At 38.8% G+C, this 16,498-nt stretch overlaps 1 protein-coding gene across 5 annotated transcripts in view; it reads left to right on the top strand.

The window, feature by feature from the left end:
- The window catches only part of APBB2 (amyloid beta precursor protein binding family B member 2), a 181,900-nt gene that overhangs the window by 94,543 nt on the left and 70,859 nt on the right, over nucleotides 1–16,498 (top strand). The window lies entirely within an intron of this gene.

Raw genomic sequence — 16,498 nt, 5'->3', positions numbered from 1 at the left:
AATAAAGGACATAATTCCTAATCCAGAAAAAATCTTAGTGCTGCTTTATATAAATGCAGTACTATGATTTTGAACTTTGCTAAACATTAATATTTTCTACTCAGTAAAATGTGTAGTTGTGGGGTAAACAAATGTATGCAGGGCTTTCTCCCAGAACAGGTGGAATACTGACAAGGGAAAGTGAAAGGCAGCAATCGGGAATAGAGGTGGTGGCAGGACTGCACAGGGAAGTGAATGCCAGCATCATACTACTGCCTGAGTGGAAGTTGTAGAGTAGTTGACAAGATGTTCAGAGCACTGCAAGTTTCCTCTAACACCATAATGTAGTTTACATTGATGTGTAATGTTAAGAAATATAAGAGCATGCTTTTTGTGTGCTGTAGCAAAGTGGAAAACTCTTCTGAGCATCTGTAGGGCAAACTCAAGTTTCAGAAGTGGTGAATAGCTTAATCATGTCAGGTACTTAACTCGACAAACTATTTTTGGAAACTTTTCAAGCTTTTGTAGTTTAGGGATGGACATGTAATTTTGGATCCTGCATGTCCTCTCTGAGGTTTAATGCACCTTGCTGAAAAAGCTCTTCTGTGCCTAGGATTGTCAGACACAGGATGAAGCAAAGAGGAAGAGAAAACAAATCATAGAAAAAAACCCAGAGAAAGTAATGGGAAAAAGTCAAGATCCTCATTTCAGAAGGATGGCAAGACAGGAAGTTGCACAGAAGAAAAGATACCATAAGCTGATATCAGACTAACCACCTCTCCTAAAAAAAAAAAAAAGCTCCCATTTCATAAAGCTGTTCAAGTAATAACAAATTATGACCAAAATCGATCCAGTAAACCTCTGCCTCAGCACTTCTGAATGCTGCATAGAAGTCAGGCCAAACTTCAATCCACCTGATTGATGCTTTGAAATGGATATAGAAATCGCTGTGGAAGGGAAGGAAAAAACAGTGTTACCTTTGGGAGGACTCTTTATGTGCAGGCCCCTGTTTGTTAAGGCAAGCTGAGAACGAGGGTATGTTTTTCCAGGTTGCTTGTGTGTGCTCCAAAGCTCTTTGCAGCCTGTTTGGGTGCTGGTTTGTCATCTTCTGGGCTTCTGTATCTCACCTGCAGGAGGTGTGGTAGAGGAACAGCACTGCCACTCAGCAGGATCAGTCTCTAGTCTTAACAGTGGCCCCCGAGTTTTTGGAGGATCTTGCAGCAATTCATCCAGGTGTACAAGCTGGGGATGGGTGGTAAAGTTTGAGCGGTTTCCTGCGCAGAAGTGATTCCTGCCTCTTTGCACTCTGCGGAGTGGAAACACAAAGCTTGGGCCGTATGGTTGTTCCTGTGAGCACCTGCAATGATACCTGTGTTGGGCCAAGCAGCAGTGGTGAGCTGGTCTCCCTGTTCTCAGCAGAGGAGAAAGCTCTTGGGGGAACAAGAGAGTTGTGAGATGGGAGGATGGGTTGGAAGATTGGAGTGTGACCTGGAGGCTTGCTGAGAGGAGGGACATTGGAGGGGGAAGCAAAAGGAGAGTAACTGCAGCTGTGGAAGAACTCCTTGAGTTCCTGCCCTGATATGTTTGCATCTGTAGGTATTTCTTTTAATTTCCCTGACTTAGTGTCTCCTTTAGACGCAGTCTCTCAGTGAGTGCACTTGTTCCTCATGTGCTGAGTTCTCACGTAAGTCAGCTTTAGCTGATTGAAATTGAAATCAGCTTTAATTAATGACATGGCTGAATTAGGGTTGTGGGTCCCTTGAGTCACAACTGTGCTGTTGCAAGCTGTGGTATTGAATATACAGAAACCTATATCATGTACCACCAAAACATGCAATAGATGATGCTGCAGTGGGCCTTGGGTTCATTGCTGCTGCATCAAGAGAAGATAGGTACTTTCAGAGCAGTACTGAGCATCTCCGTGAGCCAGAAATGTATGATAGGACTTGGCATGCTGCAGAGACCTTGCTCTGAACTCAGTCCCTGCTTGAAAGAGGATGTATTGGCCTGTCTTAAGGGACATGAAGCCTTTTTTTAAGCAATCCTATGAAAGCACATACATTTGCTATTAAGACTCAATTGCTTCGTTTGAGATGTATGGAGCCCCTGGGTACTGAGCATTAGGTCATAAATGTCCAATATCTGGATGCCACAGAGCTGAAGGTAATGACATTAAGTGGGTTTCTTGTAGTGTCTGAGATCTGGATTGCTAAAGCTTAGTGCTGTGTGTCTTTCAGTTTGCGCACTGGTTTTATCTGTGATACTTCAGTGGTGAGAAATCCTTGGGGGGGAGTGGGAGTACAACCCCAAATCTGTAGCATATTTTTAAAAAGCTCCCTGCTAATAGTGTCTCTGGGGCATTTAATCCATTTTTATATGGTATTGTATTACAGGGATTGTTTTTAACTGTTATTTGTTATGTTAATTATTTTATATGTACATAATTTGATACACTGGTCTAATTTATTACCTAGTATGATTTTCAAGCAAAACCCTTAAAGTAGTCTTTCTCAGAACTATTCATGAAACTGTTTCTTAATGAAACGATTTTGTCTTAACCAGTGACACAATTTAACTAAATGCATTTTTCCTATTATTTCGTTTTTAGTTGCTTTTGAATTGGGATTCTGCAGGGCTCAATTTATATCAAACACTGCATCAGTTACTAACTTAGAGATTATTGCAGGGCACTGAGAGACAAGACTGTCAATACACAAGTAAGAGATTTAACTCTGTAGAGCACATTCTTGTTTGCACATACCTCTAAGGCTATGGCTTCTTTTACTTTTTGAAAGTGGATTTTGGGTACTTCTCTGAACTTGAGAAGTTTTTAGTGATGAACAAAGGAGCCCATCCCTCCTCCCCTACTCAAAAATGAAAGCCAAAAAGCACAATGCAGATTGACCAAATTAATTTTTAAATTAGAATACATTCCCATTCAGATTTTAATTTAATTTTGCTTCTGCTCTGCAAGAAAGAGACAGTCAAGTTACCCTGGTCATTTTGGCTGACATGATTCTTGGCTTTGCTTAAATTATTGATTATAGCAAGGGGAGGGACTTTGCAATGAGAACAACTAATATAAGCCTTTCACTAAATCAATTTCTACCATGCCTGCAATGCACCTTCAGGGAGTCTGAGGTTTGCAGTCTTAAGAAGAATTTTGTCTTCAGAGAGGGAACTTTGCTTTCTGTTTTCCTAATCTTTTACTTTCCTTGTTTATACAGGCAGTTGAGGAGAAAAAAACAACATTAATATTTTCAGGAGTTGATTTGCAGGATGAGGGGCTATTCTGGTCCAAAGTTGAACTGATTAAATCTTGATGTGATTGATATCTAAAGGCTTGTGGGCTGAAAGTACTGTTTCAAAAGCGTGTCTCTTGAGCAGAGTCAGTCAGAAAAATACATCAATCTCTTCTAAGCTGGAATCAATTCAGTAGAGAATTCACTGTATGCACACGCTGCTGTAATTCCTGTATAGCCATCTCTCTCATTTTTTCCTGGCTTATTAGAGAATGCAGTCATTTATATGGTCAACATGTGGTGTTTCCTCTGTTATATCTATTGGCAGTTGAATGGGGGTGGCTTTTCTTTCCTCTCATCCAAAGTACCATTCCTGGTTAGACTAATTAAGTAAGTGTCTGTTTAAAGATAGCAGTGTATTTTCCCATGTTTGAGTTGGAGATGCTGCACAGAAGGAGAGTATGAAGCTGTTGGGACATGTATATAGCAAACTTAAAGGATGCTGGTAGCAGATCAATACATGTTGAACTATACAGGAGCATCTATTAACTGTAAGTAACACTTCTGTTTTACTTTTTCATAGCACTGGTTGACAATGTCACTTAGCTCTGGATATTGAATGCAGTTATTTTATCTGTTTAGTGGAAGATCAGCTGGTATCTGACAGCTTAGGTTGCAGTGTGCACAGTTGGTAGTTGCTGCTGTAAAGGTATCTTTATGAATGCTCATTATTTCAGTAGTAAATTAACAAATGATGTTTTAGATTTGTGATCCATAGAGCTCACCAACATCATCAAAATTAATGTATGTTCAGTAATAGAAGATTGATGTTCTATATTTCTCTGATTTCATGTCACAGGTGTTTTATACATCTCACTTGATTTTGTATATTTCTCTTGATGTCATAGATGAAGTCTCTCTTTCATAACTATGCGCCAGATTTCTGTACTTTAAATATACTTAGTGTACTTCTTTATGAGAAACTCCTCTTTCATAAGATTATCTAATCCCACAGTTAATTGGGAGTAGGGTGACATGGAAACTGCGAGGTGCTTGGTTGCTGGCTGGTGTTAAATAACAACACCCCATTCTGTGTTCCTCCCAGTGGCTTCTGTCCACATTCACTTTGTTTTTAGTTTCAAGGAGCTGGTCCAGAAGATCGTGGTGCATGCTCTAGTGTCCTCAACACTTCTCAGAGGAAACTGCCTTTTTGAGTGGATAGGTGTCTCTGACTTGAGAGAGACTGTTGTCAATCTGAGACGAGCTTCAGCAGTCCCACATAAAACCAGTTGAGTAGAGACTCTTAGTTATGATTTTCCAGGATGCAGAGGGGTGGATTGTCTCTCTGCATGAAGAAGGTAGAGATGCTATTTATATGTTCAACCAACGTTTCAGGTTCACTACTACCAAATTTTGCTACCATCAGTCCAGTAACTATTCAACAGTATTTAAAAAAAAAAAGGGAGGGGACAGACAAAATCTAATGATTTAAAAGTTTCGTTCCCTACAGACCACATTTAAATACTCTAGTAATAGTAATTACCGGTTGTACTTTAGATATTCAAATGTACAACAGAAGCTTTATAGTGAGTAGGGGGAATATATCTAGCATTTTCACAGTAGATCTCACTTGTTTTCATCTGCAGACCATCCTGCAGACAGGGCAGATGGACAGATGGAGCACTGGAAGTAGAAGGGAGGCAAGGGAGTTTTCAGATATTGCTTCTTTAATTAACACATTTAATTTTACATACTCACTTTAATTGCACAGGAATGTTTATAGATATCATACATTTATAAAAGCTATAGTAGAGATGAGTAATTGCTTCAGTTTACACCAATAAACCAATTAAAAATGAAAACAGTGTTATAAATTTTTCTTGAAACAAATACACCTCCCCAAATGGGTGTCTAACAAGAATATGTAAATTTTAGGTCACTGTTCACCGTTTAGGGTTAAGCTTTCATTCTAACTTTATTTTTTCAGCTTCTTTTTTTTTTTTAAATTGAGAGGGAGACATTGGAGATTCCATGGGTTGTAATGAGAGGTTTTTGGGTGGTTTGGTTGGTTGGTTTTTTTAATGGGCAAGCTGCAATTTTCTTATGATTCCAGGAGTTGGGGTTTTAAAAAGTACCAGATATCACAAGACATAAAATTGTAAAAATTTCTGTCAAAAATGCTGAAAAAAGTGTAAATTGACAACGGAAGTATTTGATTTCTTTCATGTTTTAAAAGTAAATTTTTTGAAAGGAATGAGCCTTGCAGCTTGAATTCTGCAGTGATTAACAGATCAACTATCTCATGTGGTAATATGCTAAAGATCTTTTGGTGGGATGTGTTTTGGGATTTTATGATTTGCTGATGGGTAAGGTGGTGGTCAAAGTTTAGACAAGAGAGAAAACTCTTTGTTTTCTCCTGGTAGCATTACTGCAAAAGGGTCAGTGTAAAGGCCACCAGATCAGGTTATTTTGACTTGGTTACTTTTCTTTTGGATTATCATTTTACAGATGCTGTGTCAAGATTGTGTATTTTGCTGGCCACAGTCTTTTTTCTGACCTGAATCTGTTTTCAGAAGGTGACAGGATTAACTGAGAATTTGTTACCAGTGCATAAACTGAATTTCTGAGTAGCATCTCACGTACAGGATGTTGATTGCTGTCATCTCTGCTATTTCCGAAATTTTCTGCAAATAGTATAAGGAGAGCAAGACTGTAAACATTTACTGATATAAGAGCTTTTTTGAACTATAGTAATTGTCATGTGTAAAAGCTTGTAGTCTAAGCGGTTAATTACCTCTCTCCAGCAGTTGTCTCTGTAGTAATCACTAGACAAGATCTGCTGTTAGTTACTACTCTTTGCAGTAGTTTGAGTATGTTCCCCTTTCCTTATTCATAAGGATATTTAAGACCAGTTGTATTTGTCTATAAATAAATTTGTATCTGTTAAATGGCTCTGTACAATTTGGTTTAAAAGTAGTAAACTCTTCCTTTTGGATACATTTTACTATAAAATTGAAGGTGACAAATGTGTAGAGATAATAATATTCAGTCCCATAACTCCTGCATTGCTGTTGTCGTATGAGGTTTTTCTGTATCTCAGGGTAGGAAACTGTGTGCCTTTGTGTTTATGAGAACAAATATATTGTGTATTTTCCTTCTAGGAATATATATATATATATAAATAAATCCCTTAGAGGAAGCTTGGATATATTGGATATATTGGTTTGAGAGTTCTTATATCAGATGTGGCTTTTTACTCTGACTCAGTATAAATGCTGTGGTAACTTTTATCAAAGCCTTTCAATAATGTTGTTAATCCCACTTTTCACTAATATACTAACTGGACACCTGAGCTTTTACAAGAGTTACAGAGGTTACAGTTCCATATTGTACATCACCAAATGGCCCTTTCCAGCAGACCTTAGGCTCTTGTAGTTCTTTATGGATCGCCTCTTGCAGTGGTCAGTAGCAGAAGCTTACGTGTTCACTAAAACAAAAAGCATGGCTAGCATAAAGTGGTCCTCCGCCTGTTGTATCTTTTTCACTTTCATCGATTGGTAGTTTTAGGACTTTCAGACTTGGTATGTCATTCATGTTATTTTCTTTAATTGCTCTTGACAGACTTTTCTAACATGAATTTGTTTAATCATTTTTTGTCTCATTTATATTTCTGGCATCCACAACATCCTGTGACCATGAACTGCATAACTGAATTATGTATTATATGAAAGAGTATTTCCCTTTGTTATAAAATTGCTCTCCAATAATTTCATTAGATTCCTATTGCATTTCTGTTTTAGGAAGCAGTGAATAACAGTGAATGATGATTTCCTTTCCATCCTTGCCTTCTTCCCATCATTTGTGATTTTACAGATTTCTGTGACATCCTTCCCTCCTCCCTGCCACTTCTTTTCCAAGCTTGAGAATCCTACTACATTCGGTGTCTCTTCTGCAGAAGTTTTATCTGTGTTTGTCTTTTCTAATTCTGCTACATCCATTTTTATACTAGACCACATGGATGTGCATGCACTAGTCCTGTGATAGTTCAATTCTACATTAAAACAGTAGGCATAAGTATTTTTGTCTTGATTGTAGTTCCCAACGTGTAACTTTTTAAACTGCTAGTGAGTACTGAAGTGTTATCTTCAAAAAACTTGGTTACCTTGATTCTTCAAGAGTGGCAAAAGGTAGTTAATTGCCTGCTGTTGTGTATAAGGGTTTGAAGTAACAGGTCAGAAGAGTACCAGTGAAGAACTTAACTTTTAAGAAATTGATAAAAAACAGGACATGGGCATCTTTGTGTGTTGAAGGAAACTGAGAAGTGAAGGTTGTGCATTGACAAACAGCTCTTGAAATGTATAGATCCCGTAGGATCTATCCGTAGTCTTTTGGTTTTGCACTGCAACAAAAGTAAATAGAAATCCATGACAGGTAATCTTCTTATCCTATAAAGTGGTTTTCCAGCTTTCCAAGACCACCTGCAGCCCTCTATTATGTGTATAAATCCATATCTCTGAAAAATAAATGCAAGATTTTGGTGCTGGAGCACCAAGAAGTAGATACGAGAATGAAAATAATGATATTTCTAATGTTAGATGGATGCTTTCAAAGATTATTAGTATCTTTGAGTTGTCTTAATATCAAAAAGTATCTGGACAGCATGAATAAAGATTTAATAGAAAGTTTATACCAATGTAGTGATGCAACATACTTGAATAAACTGAAGGGCTGTGAGTGCCCTGTATGCACTATCAGCATGCTTCCCTCCCGGGGGGGCGAAATACAGCCAGTTCCTTGGCACTTGCATCGCTGTCAGAAGCCCCTGTTCATAAAACCTTCCCGCTGTAGATGCTGTACGTTGTGATTCATGTCTACCCTACACACTGTGCAGGAGAAGACTTACTTCACCTGAAGCAAAATTACTTTTGAAAAGGTTAAAGTTGTTTGGTAATTGGGGTCTTGTTTAAAAAAGTCTCAGAATTTGAAGGCTGTGAGGTGAAGGTGAGGAGTTCACTTCGTACAACGCAGGCTGTAGCTGCCTGCCGTGCCTGAGCTTCTCCCTTAGCACCTCTCTTTTCAAGCAGGCTGTAGGCCGTGAGAGACACTGTGTTGCTTCCTATGTTTAAGCAGTATTTCATGCTTAGGTGTCTCTAATGGCAAAAATGGATTTTCACCATAATAAACTTCTCCCTTCTCTTTGGTACTGTAGCAACATGAAATTAATTTGAAGATGGGGAAATATTAGGTCTTTAACTTCTATGTTGGAAAAAAACTGGAGGCTTCAGTTTGCTCTCTAATGCACATTTGACTACAGCTTTAAAGTAGCAAACTAATCTGTTATATAGATTATTAAAAGTGACATTCTGGCTTTTACTAATAGTATTAAACTGACCAAGTGGGTGGGATGGGGTAGGAATTGCTTTATGCCACATTGGAAAGAGCAGTCCATCGTGTAGGATGAAAGGGGACTCTGACATGTAGACACACTGGAGGATAGTGGCTGATCTCTGCACACCATCTTGTGATTGGGGTTTGGGTGCAGGGAGCCTGCACAGATCCCAGGGAGTACACAGAGGGCATGACTCCAGGAGACTTACTTAAAGCATCTCAGACCTCTCTCCTACGTCTGCCTGACTTTGTTTAAAACATGGCTTGCACTCTCCTGCCTCACAAGGTTGGTGTGAAGATTAAGTAGTCATTTTCATGGTATCCTAGAGCACCTGCTGCACTGTGTGTGGTGCCATGTATTCACATGGACTGAGAGATGAGCAGAGCTTGCATCTGAGAGGGGAAATGAACATTCCTGCGAACTTTGATTTTTTGTGAAGTAAAACATTTAATTTCAGGTAGTAACTCTATTGTAATTCAATCTTATGTCCTGTTTTCATTGAATTATTAAATTCAGAAAAGGTTTTTCTAGTGCATTTGCACAGTGCTCCAAATGAAACTGTCAGAGAAAAGCAGCTTTAGTCAAGCCACCGTTTGAACTGTATGTCTGTGCTACTGGGCAACTTCACTGGCTTTTAATTAACCAGTCATATATGCAAAACCACTAGTGAGCATGTCTCTCCAATTTTAGACTATATCAATGTACTTATGAGGGATATTCTCTGGAGAAATGCAGTCCTTCTTTACATTGTTCTCTCCTGAAGTCAGTAGGCTTCATTTTAGATGAAGAAAATTGCCATTTGCCTAGTACCTGACTTCTAATGCAAATCTTTTTTCTGCAGTTCCTGTTCTAAAAAGGAGAAGAAAATGGTGACGGCTAGTCAGATTCCTTCTTCCATACTCTGTCCTACTGCTCCATTTCATTCTCATTAAAGAGGCATTCACTAACATCACCAAATTTAAACTGTTGGGACTGCAATAGATATAGAAATCTATATCTATAGATATAGAGAGGATATAAAGCTATTCCTTAGTTGAAGCAAATGTGATTGAAATTGTGGAGTCCAAAACTGTTCCCATTCTTTAATACCAGAACTTGATGGCAGGTATATCATAGTTAAGTAAGGAAATAAGATGTGTCCATCTGTCTTTCATGGCTTGTGTCAAGGTAAGTAGCAGTAGCTACTAGCAGAAGGTGTAAGGGAGATGAAAACCACTTGTGTCTACAGCCAGTCCTAGTAAAATGGAGAGTTATAGGTTGGGAGATATTAAATGGTAATATTTGAAGCTTGTAAAACAAGGGTGTTAGTTGTAAGTAAAGCCCTATGGTGCAGGACTTCCTTTGTGGAGAGTTGAAGCTGTTGCTGCTGTATGCCAGATGCTGGCATAGTGTCTCCTCCTGCTCTGCAGGCATCTCGTGTCTTGAAGTCAGAAGGACATCTCTTTCTGTCAGTATTTATAGACTGAATTGTTGTGTTTTGTGTGATTGTTCCAGATTATATTTGTTCATGACCCAAAATTAATCATCTTTCCTGTGGGTGGTTTGACACTAACATACGAATTCACTTTGAGGGGACAGGAGAATCACTCTTTATTTTAGGAGGGAAACACATTTTGTGAGGGTAAGGAAGGCTGGACTCCATGCTGTCCTTGGTGAGCTGCACAGTGTGTCTGCCAGTGCGACAGAGCATGTGCAGGCTTCACTGTGTGAGCCTAACAGTCTCTTGGCTGGGATGGCCATTTAATTTTTCCTCTTTAGACCGAACAAAACCCTGCTTCTGAAACAAAACAAAGTAGTTTAATATGGCATGAACCCATATGAACACAAGATCATATGCTGCAGTTCTGCTTTCTGTGGGGAAAAGCATGGGAAGAAGAATTTCTATGCCCAAAAAAAAGAAGTCAGAAAAGCAGATGCAGATTGCTGCTGGACTGGTTTAACCCTGATAGCTAACTTGCAATACCACTTTACTGATTTTCTAATGATGATGAAGATACTGCTCTTGATGAATTATTTGTTGCTCAGAGTCCTCCATAGTGAGGAGGTCCTTTGGGGTGCATTCACACAAAGCGTGATCCTAGTGAATTTAGGCCAAATTAGAAGTACAGTCTGCTATGTTTTGAACTATTCTTAAAGTAAAAGCTTTGCCATCTAGTGGAAGGAATAGAGAACTAGCATTTCAAATAAGCTAGAAAGTCACTGATACTGGTTATACTCTGTCACCCTCACTTTGAGGGTGACAGAGCACTGGAACAGGCTGCCCACGGAGGTTATGGAGTCTGCTTCTGGAGATACTCAAAACCCACCTGGATGCAATCCTGTGTAACCTGCTCTAGGTGAACCTGCTTTAGCAGGACTAGATGATCTCCAGAGGTCCCTTCCCAATCATTCCGTGATTCTGTGGTATGCAAAGTCTGTTTATAAGCAAGAGTAGATCATGTTCTAGAACACTAGCAAATTATTCTGACTTCTTTGGAAATGACTTGGTAGAACTCTTCCAAGGTATTGGTGCATCTTATTCAGATAGCATCTGATTTAAGCACAGAGTTGGTGAAAAGGGCTTTCATTTGTATGCTGCCCTCATTTGTTTGGGGAGTCCTTTTCATTCCACCCCAGATGGTACCTTGCTTATTTCTTCTTGGACCTTGCATTGGCCAGTATGCTTTGAATGCCTCTATGGTGGCTCACTCCTCCCCACCCGTAGGATAGGGAAGAGAACTAGAAGAATAAAAGTGAGAAGAAGTGGTGAATCAAGATAAAGAAAACTTTATGAATGAAGGAAAAAAATAATCATATAAAAAGTGCTGCAAATACTAGCACCAAAAGACCAATGCCCAGCCAGTCTCTCTCTGGAGGCAGAGAAAAAGAGAAAGTCTCAGCCCTATACAAGCACTGCTCAGCAATAACTAAACCACTGGTGTGTTTTCAGCACTTTTTTGGTCGCAAATTTAATATACACAGTACCTTACAAGCTGCTTGTTTCGTGGATAGGTGTTTTTGTTGGTGAACAGTCTAGTCCTCTTGTGTTTATCTATTTTTTACCCATTTTCCAAGAAGAAATGTATGGACCTTTCCTTGCGGTCTTACAGCAGTATTTTTCCTGCTGCTGCTGTTAGTATCAGCTCCTGCAAATGCAAGCTGCGGCACTGGTTTCTCACAGCTTCACCTGTGGACCTCAGGCTGTATTGCTCCTGAGAAAACAACTTGGAGATCCCCAAAATCCTCCCATTTAAACAGGACAACTGGTCATCCTCTGCCCTTATCCAGGGCTGTCATCGACAGTTCTTCAGAATCCTTCTGCTGAAGTCACGTGCCTTTGGTTTTCTTTGATTATTGCACTGTTACTTTGGTCCTTATATTAACAGCTTAGGCTTTCATTGTTGAAAGGGAGAAAAAGCCAAGACAGCAAAACAAATGGGTTTGGTAGGAGGACTTTTTTTCCCCTGAATGTTGACAAATCTGCTTTCCTCTCTCTTCCTTAAGGTAGTCATCTCTGCTTGAATGCCCCTTATGCTTGTAGTAACTTATGATTTGTACAGCAGGACAAAGATCACATGACATGGGAAAAAAATAGAGCAGGCAATTCATCCCAAGCTTCCATAGAATTTTTAAGATGTCAGTCTTTTCTGATTAGGATTTATGTTACAGTTGATCAAATAGCAATTCATTTTGGCACAGATATTGTCTGGTTACATGTATGCCTGTAAATGCCACATTTCAGCACATTTTCCTGGAAACTGTTAGAGAATCTTCCTCTCCCCAAACACACGTGGCTGGTTCAGCAGTTCGGCAAGGAGAATGACAGGGTTGTCATGACAACCAGCTGCATTGTGTGAGCAAAGATGATGACAAATGATCAGCTTCTGGATATTTATCACTCCCTGTTGAGTAGTGTTCCCCAAATTAGACAGACTGATTTATAATTACTTATTCTGGTGGCTTGTGTATTTGGTGCATTTGTTTCTGAAATAGCATTCATGCTTCTTGCAATGATGGCCATCATTGGTATGAATCACGAGAGTAGGTAATACCATTGATTTTGTTGTAGAGCGTGGCAAGTGAAGAGTTATCTTTGGAGTCTTCTCTTTATTAAACCCAAGCAACTTACACATTAAGCCCACTACAGAAATAAATGGGATAAAAATACACAAGACCTGTGTTCTTTCTATTGTACTGTTGAATGGAGAGTGCTCCTTGAATTTTGTTTGTCTTCACTCTTAAGACAACGTATACTTCCCCTCCCTTCCAGTACCTGCCTTGATCTTCAGGGTACTTATGGGGTGGGGGAGAAATATGCTTCCTTTAGGATCAAATCCTGGATCTGCTGAAGTCATTGGCATCTTTTCAATGAGACTTCAGTTTCTTTGGCCTTCTTTTCCTTTATTTAGAAGACAGAAGGAAAACATTGTTATTTCAAGATTTTGGAACTTCAGAAGATGAAGAAACACTTTTCCCCATCCCTTTCCTTTTCAATGAATCCTTTTATCCTCCTGTCTTCCCAGTTCCTTTCTTGTGCTTCCCCTTGTGTGCCTAGGACACAAGGGGAAGTACACATGTGATATTCTGGGCCAGCTCTTCATTATGCTTCATCTCAGTACTGAAGACAGACATCAGATATGAAGCTAGTTTTCCCTTTGGTACCCAAACACTAGGACAACATGTTGTTGGATCCTGTTGTCATCCTGTTCTTTGCAATTTTTGACATAGGAAGCTTTGGTGCAGATCTCTTATTACAAAGAAGGTGCTTTCGAGTTTGAATTCTTTCATTTATATTGTGTATCCACTGCTGGAATGTGAGTAGAGGGAGGGGCAGAGATTCAGAAGTGGATTTGTAGATTTATTATTGACCAGATCATTCTTTTAGATTTGGAAAACTATGAAAATGTTCCTGTTTGGACCATTATGCTTCCAGCCTGGACAGCGAACAATGCTTTTCAGTTAATTTTTTTACCATGGAAATAACACTTTTGAGATGGTGGTAGACAATCAAAGTCTGGATCAAATCCCATGTTCGGATGGTGACCCTTTTCTTTGAAGGATCTTCACAGAAGAAAAATAGTTACAAAACAATTGTAAGAATTGAGATAACTAAGCTAGAAGTACAAAAAGGGAGATCTCATCTTTGTACAGTATGGGTGTTTTATTACTTAACCTATTTAGATAATGTAGATCAAATGTTTGCAAGTATTGTTGAGCCTTGCAGACAAGAGGTCTCACTTGGTCAGTCTGCTACCATGCAATGAAAGGAGCCCTCCTTAGCTGGAAAGACTGAAAATCTGGTGCTTCCACAAATCCAGCAGAGCTGCATTTGCATTATCTGTGCATTCATATCTGCTGCTGCTTTCAAGTAGGAGAAATGAGGTCCATATGTGGCAGTTAATCCCTTAAAAAGCAAAGCATGTGTCCTTTAAATGATGCAATGATACTGCTCAGATTTCCCTGCATATACTTTCTTTCCTACTATGACTCTAGTTCTCTGCTATCTCCCAATTTTCAAAAAATGTGCTTTTAACCTGTGAAATAACACAGTTAAAATTGTCCTGTGGCATAGGTGCTATTGCTATGCACCTCCCAGATACAGAATTTCCAGCACTCTGATGACTTTGTACAGCATTTTTGCAGTCTCTGTTTTGAAGTCATGTGCGCTGGCAAACTCAAGCCCTTCAGGACTGTATTTCCTCTTATTCAAGAGTAGTCTCTTTGACCATAAACTAATGCCCTAACCTAAAAAATCCACTGCGCAGGCTCGAAGGGTAAAGACCTTTCCCAAATCTTCGTTCGCGAAGACTGGCCATACAACCGTGCTGGTTGGTGGGATTTGTTTTCACCTGAAGAAGAGCTGTGCATCCAAAATACATGTCTGTTTTTCAAAGTACATCTCCTGGTTCAATACAAAATTTTTTGTGCTAGACCTTTTGCCTTACTTAAGAGTATTTTTTTCCAGAAAGTAAGTTTGCTTGTCCTTTAGTGAACCAGGTTCCCTCATGCACAAGGACCTAAGCAGAGAGGCACTGACTCTGGTCTCTGTCCCAGCACCTTGCTTATCATCACCATCAAGTTCTCTTTGAAGTGGAGATAACGCCTAGTTGCTGCTTTTATTCTTTTTTTGTTAGTCCAAAATGAGAAAGTTTGTTTATTACTGTCTATTTTAAACTATCCAGTACTTTTTAAATTCAGAGAGGGAAGGAACTTGATTTCATGTTCCTTCCAAAAAGGAGCGCTTGGATTTGTTATTGAAATGATGTGGTATCTCTAGTCTTTATCGGTAAAAGATCATGATTAATTGAGCACAAGCACAATGTCATACCAGCTGGGTTTTAGTCCCAGACCAACTTCTGACAATGGTGGGTGGAGTCTTTGGTTTGATTTATTCTGATAGATACAGGTTTTGCTAAGGATGGTGGACAAATCAGTTTTCTAGATAACAGAATTTTAGTCATTAGAAAATGAAGCATCTTCTTGATATTCTTCCATTCTGCCTTTGTTAGAACACCAAATCAGCCCTATTTGAACATTTTACTTCAGTGTGGTACTTTCTAAAAGAACAGATGAGTAATTATTAATTGCTGTTAAATTAAAATATATTGTGTTGTATCTGTGCATTCCTGTTCTTGCAGAAAGTGCCTCCAGAGCTCCTGCCATTCTCTTTACACCTGTGTTTGTCTCTAAATGACTGCCTTTGGTGTCCAGTGAAAGGGATTTCTAGCTGAGCCTACAGAAGAAAGCCTGAACTAGTTAAAAACTGTTTCAGCTTCATGGCATTTAGTGTCTCTAATTATGAAATATCCACAAATTACATCAGCAGAGGATGGTACTGGCATAGTCAGGAACAGCAACTGGAAAGCTGTTGAGATGCATTGAGATGCAGAGCATACTGTTTGCATCTGTTGAGATGCCACAGGTGTGACCCGGACTTGGTGAATGTTGACCTTGCCTTACACAGGGTACCTGTTCTGAGGAAACTGTTCATGGCATTGCAAAATGATGGAAAAATAAATGTTCTCCATTTATTGCACAACTTGGTCTGCTCTTAAAGAACCTGCTGAAATGCTTTAGTTTTAATTTCTGTTTAACTGAACAGGAGTTAAAGAGTGATTCAAAATGACAGCAATTTGATAACTGTCCTTTCCCCTGAGACAACAATAAAATAAGTGATAAAAGTACTAGTTTTACCACAGAGCTTGGTCACCAATTACATATGCTCTTCAGTGAATCATTTATGTTGTTTATTACTGTTTCTTTGCAGTAGCATAACACTATTTCCTAGATGAGCCTCAGATAGTAAAATAATTTTAACTTGAAATAAAAACATAATTACAAAATTTCTAATTATTACCCCTGACTTAGTACATCTGAACTACTGCTACAGCATGGAATTTATTACTGCTCTATATCAGGTAATTGGCAGAGGCTGACATTTGGAGAAGGGAGTTACAAACAGAAATATATTACATTATGTGGACTTTATCCTATCTTATTTAGAATACAAAATGTGTTCACAAGGCTCTCCTAGTCAAAATTAGCAGTTAAATATGACTGTGTTTATGGTTTTCTGGTGGTACATGTCTATTGCTAGTTGTTTCAAAAGAGTGAATTAACAGTTTCTTTTTGTATAACAGACTTCATTTTTCTAGTATTTTGAAGCTTTAATGATACCAGGGTGAAGGCTGTATTTTTTATTACTGTGTTCTTTTTATTACAGGCTTCATATTTCAGCCATTCAGGCAAAAAATCAGATTCAACTGTGTATTTATTTATTTATTTATAAAACTATTTGTACCTTTCAAAAATATCTTTGTTGCTTTTCTAAAGCCTTACTGAGTATTTTTAAATTTGTTCTTTCACTTTAATTTTTAAGGAGAAACAACCAACTAGTTCCCATTTGATG

This window comes from Chiroxiphia lanceolata, chromosome 4 (genome assembly GCF_009829145.1).
Source record: "Chiroxiphia lanceolata isolate bChiLan1 chromosome 4, bChiLan1.pri, whole genome shotgun sequence".
NCBI classification, from domain to species: Eukaryota; Metazoa; Chordata; class Aves; order Passeriformes; family Pipridae; genus Chiroxiphia; species Chiroxiphia lanceolata.
Note: the sequence above shows the minus strand (reverse complement) of the source record. Positions and strands in the feature narration are given on the sequence as shown.